The sequence below is a fragment of the Marmota marmota genome, unplaced genomic scaffold (assembly GCF_001458135.2).
Source record: "Marmota marmota marmota unplaced genomic scaffold, marMar, whole genome shotgun sequence".
NCBI classification, from domain to species: domain Eukaryota; kingdom Metazoa; phylum Chordata; class Mammalia; order Rodentia; family Sciuridae; genus Marmota; species Marmota marmota.
Genome location: NW_026000026.1, coordinates 47,131,117 through 47,136,407, shown reverse-complemented (window position 1 = coordinate 47,136,407; position 5,291 = coordinate 47,131,117).

Sequence of the window (5,291 nt, the reverse complement as noted above, 5' to 3'; positions counted from 1 at the left end):
GGTATAGAATAGAAAATAAATGCTATTAGAAGAAAAGATAAAAATCTGTCATTCTCTTGTCAACCAAACATTTATTGGTCTTCACTTGTTCACCCCATGATCCAGTTACAGGATCCCCAGAAAGCCTCCTGGTGTAAATGCTTGGTTGAAGCTGGAGGCTGCTCTGGCCAGACCAGACAATGGCTCCTGCTGATCCAAAATCAGTCCAGGGGCATCACTGTAGCATGTTCCCTCTACTCACCCATCTGCTGACCCCAGACTCCTCCTCAAGAGTCTCCCTACACCTGGCCCACTGACTATCTGTGACCAGATTTTACCCAAGCCATGATGTAATGAACTTGAAACTTAGTCCTTTCAACAACTTTTACTACTTACTCTAAGAAGCTTTATCAGGAAACCCCATTTGAGGCTGCCCAATCAAACCTGCTTCATTCCCTGGGACCTAGTTGCTACCTAAAACTTCAAATGTCAACTCTTCAAGATTTCACTGACCCCCCTACTCAAAACATCAAGTCTGGTCCCCTTTGAGTTCCTTCTTTTCTGCACTTTGCTCACAGCATTTACTTACCTTGATAATACCTATGTCTAATTGTATGTTGGCTGCCACCCCAGTAGAAGGTCTGCCCCATGTGCCGGAGCTTGGTTCAGTTTATTCATCACTGTATCCCTAGTGATCAAAGCAGTAACTTGATGACTATACTATGAAGAAATAGATGAATTAACAAGCACATGAATTAATGCATCATTCCAGTGAGGTCCCTTTATTCCCAGCTCTCCTGCGCTGCAATACAGAGTCCATTGAGTTTGAAGAAAGGAGAATTCAAGTCCCCCTAGTGTGTTGGAGCTGACCACAGCCATGCGATGCTTTTATCTTGTGCTTTGTTTAAGAGATTATAGCAGAAAGTACTGGGAAGTGGAAACCATTGAGGTCCTAGGCTCATGGGCAGGGGGCCAGAGGAATAGCCCCACCCTAAAACTTCCTGATCAGGTGCTGGCTCACTCCTCAAGCCTCTGCTAAGACTGGAGCCCCTTTTTTCAGTGCAAGAGTCAATGTCTCTGTGTCAGCTCCTCACCCTACACCTGCGGGGGGTTCTCTGGAGCTTTGCCTTTTCATCAGTTATTTATGTGTCTGTTCACAGAACACCAAGAGGGCCCAGGGGTCGGAGGCTTTGTAAACCTGATGTTGGGATGTGGATGCTCAGTGAACATCCACAGATTCGCAGTTCATGACAAGATCAGCTTGAAGTCCTTGGTCAAGATCTGTTGGTCCATGCCCAGGAGGTAGAGAGAAGAAGAGGTAGGGACACCCCCGATGCTTTCTCCCTTGAGCACTTGGCAGCCTGTGCCTCATTCATGGAAGCACAGCCCTTCCCAAAGGCAGGACTTGGTTTACTACAGTGTTCTCAATTCCTCCCTCTGTGGCTCTTAGGGCTACCAGGATATCTCTAGGATGTAGCTGCCTAGGAATGACTCAAGTCTTTAGCACTGGGTACCAACTGGTCAGCAGATGGACACGCCCAGGATTGCACTGACCTTGGACCTGTCCACACATTGTCCAGGGTGGGGAGCAGCTGACTCCTCTTCCAAAGTCAGCTTGTTGGCGGGAAGAAAGCCAGGTTAGTATTGCATCCTGAAAAATCTGTCCCTGAGGGCCCCTCCTTCACTTTAGCTAATAAAAGTAGATCATTTGCTTTATAACACAACGTCTTATCTTTTAGCCAAACAATTTTTTGAAAATATTTTGGATTTTTCTTTCAAATAGAGAATCTTGAGAATGAATGATTATAAGTTGGATACCTCCTACATGCTGTACTGACTGCTGGGGTCCAAAAGAAATCATCTCAAGCTGACAAGATTGAGCCACATTTAAAGGGCATAAGTTAACACCAGAACAATTTTTTAAAAATAAAATAATGTAACAGACTGCCAGGCATAGGCACACACCTGTAATTTGAGAGCCTAAGGCAGGAGGATTGAAAGTTTGATTGCCAGCTTGGGCAAATTAGGATCTATCTCGAATATCTTAAATGATAATAATAATAATAATAATAATAATAATAATAGATGCCATTCAGCGGTAGAGCTCTTATCTAGCAAGCCTGAAGTCTGAGTTTGACCTCTAGAACTCCACCAGCCCTGTCACAAATGTAACAAAATCTCCAACTGGAGGAAAGTATAAAAAGAGCAGTGCTTCTATGTGGGGCAGTAAATTCAATGTAATTCAAGGACATATGATCTCATAGAATGAAAGAGTTATAAAAATAACAGCAAGATGAACTAGAAGTAGATCCAAAACATCCAAATAATAAGAAGGAGGGTACAGACCCCAAACGAAGAAAACACAAGATACAAACCAGACAGTATAGGAGAAAGCATATATAAAACATGCAGACAAACTAAGTTGTTCCAGAATTTTCCAAGATGGATAAAGCACTTAAATGTAAAAACATAACCTCCTTAAAAGATAAATTATAAAACAACTAGAAAGAAATGTAGGAGAACTAGAAAAATAATTTTGGAGTGGAGAAGTATTATAATGAGGTACAAAAAGCCATAAAACAAAAGATTACCATATTAACTATATAGTAAGATATAGAAGTAAACAGTTTTAAAAAAGTAAAAACAACTTGAAGAAAGTTTAAAAAGAATTACCAAGTGTAAAATATATTTGCAATACATATCAAATTCCAAGGGAGTACTTTATTTCATATTTCATTATTACAAATCAGTGACTCAAAAGACCAACAATTCCTTAGCCAAGTGGATAAAGGACAGAGACAGAAAAGAAATTGCCTCCTACACACAGAAAGAAAAAAAAAAAAAACATAATCAGAACTACAATGAAATGTTCCTACTTCACGGGGCAGGTTAGAACATATCAGAAAGCTTGCCTGCACCATTCAGCCAGGATAGGCAGTGTGAACTAGCAGGACCTTCACAGAGTGAAATTTGTAACATCTTTCAAAATAAAAAATGCTAATGCCATTTTTCCCAACAGGTCCTGATGTAGGAAGTTCCCCATACACATCCATACATATATGTAACTTGTATGTTCATCATAGCAAACTTGTTATCTAATCATGGGGGCAAAACTAAACTGATCATGGTGCAGTCAGCAAACATAACCTTGTTCCAAAGCATTGAGAGAATAAAGCAGCTATTTTCGTTCTGAGGGAAAACCCAGGTGTAGAGTGGTATATGTATTTCACTAAGATCTGTATAAAAGTCACAGAGAAAAAAATACTTGTTTATGCCTCTACATGAATATACAAGAAACTAGCAAAGGATGCTGGAGCTGAAGGGTGCTTTCTAAACTCTAAACCACCATTTAATCAACCCTTGTTAAAGGATTCCTTCAGAGGGTAGAGCCCAGCATAATTATGCACTCAATAGTCTTTTCCTAATTCACTTTCTTTGCAAATATCCTGACATTACGTTAGTATGTTTATAGTTAACAAAACATGTGTCTTAATTTCTGGCTTATTACTCAGGTAAACAGAAAGAGAACAGATCTATAAAAGTCCAGGGACTGCGTTTATATTCCTGGAGGAGCCGCCCTTGTTGGCAGACACATGGATAGCATGTTCACTGTCATCTCAAAAGGGACTGGGGGCTCTGTATCTTTCCTTCCCTTAATTGGACTTGAATTCCTATGTAATTGTCCTATATAAAAACAGGTACCCTTGATTTCTGCATCTGAAAATATTTAATCAGACAGCTTTTGGAGAATGAGCAGCATTGTAGGAATTGGAATCAGTGTGCATCTGCCAAAAAAATATCAATGGAACTTTTGCAGAAAGCTCTTACATGCCACACCGCTCTAGCAGAAGGACCAGCTGTCCCTCCTTACCCAGGGTCACACTGGGCTTCAGTCTCGGCTGGGTGGTCCTCAAGAGCTTGAGAAGCTCAGAAAGTAGACCAGCAAGTGGAGACCAGAATGAATCCCAAAGAGGTGAGTGTGTCTGCAACAGGTGGAAGCCCTTTGGCTGATCAGTGGGGGGTGCATGATATATGTATAATGTGAGTCTTGCAAATATATGCTGACATTTGTAGCACTGATTTTGCAAATCAGTCTCTTTGGATTCCTAAGTATTCTTTAAAACAATTTTTTCGGGGGCAGTGGGGTTGTAGCTCAGTGATAGAGCATTTGCTTAGCATGCACAAGGCCCTGACATTCAAGGTTCAGCCGAGAGCATTGAAAACAAACAAACAAACAAAAGGCAAGCTGATAGTCCAGCTTTGTGTTTTTTTGGCTGCTACAGAAAGAAAATGAATCTGAGATCTGAACTCAATATCCAACTCAGGAAAGATGATAGGGACATATAATGAATAGATTAGAACCTCCCCCCAACACACACAACCACCACCACTGTTTTATGAGGGACACCACCTCCAGGCGACAAAGGGCACACTCCTAATTGGCTCAACTGTCCTATTATACCAGTTGTATAGCCTCACAGAAAAGCACAAGTCTCAGCTTTCCAATCAGTAGAATGGACATAATACTATGTAGCACAGAACTTTATATGTCAGAATAAATGAAAAATTGTTATTATTGTCATTTGTATCCATATAATTAACAGAGGTTGAACATGAACTTAGGAGTCCTTCCGCCCTCCCAAACTGGGTTTCTCTCAAATGACCCAGGCCTGTGAAATTTGAAGTCCAGTGGCTCTTGTTTTAAGGTCAGTGTGTCATGGTGACTAATACCCACTTCCTTTTCCTGGACACAGGGAGGCTACTTGTCCTGCAATGGGCGGTGGGCAGTATGGCAAGCATGAACTCCGGTGGGACTCTCCGACTGTACCTTAAGTTTTCCTAAACACAATAAATTGTGATAAAGCATAAGTAATGTTTACCATCTTGACCATTTCGAGTACATAGTTAATTTGTGTTACATTCACATTGTTGGGCAACACATCTTTAGAACTCTTTGATCTTGCTCCCCATTAAATGAGTCTGCATTCCCTCCTTCCGCACCCTTCACCTTTCTGTGTCTATGAGTTTAATCAGTCTCAGTATCTCACCTGAATGGAATCATGCCATATGTGTGTGTTTCTGATTGATTTATTTCACTCAACATAATTTTCAAGGTTCATCCATGTTGTAGCATATGTCAGAATGGGCATATTATTTCCTTTATAAAGTTCCATAATATTCTGTTGTATGTATAGAACACAGTTTGATTATCTGTTCACTTGTTGATGGACATTTTGGCTATTGTAAGCAGTGCTATAATGAGCACTGCTGTACAAATGCCTCTTTAAGACCTTGCTTTCAATTCTTTTGGG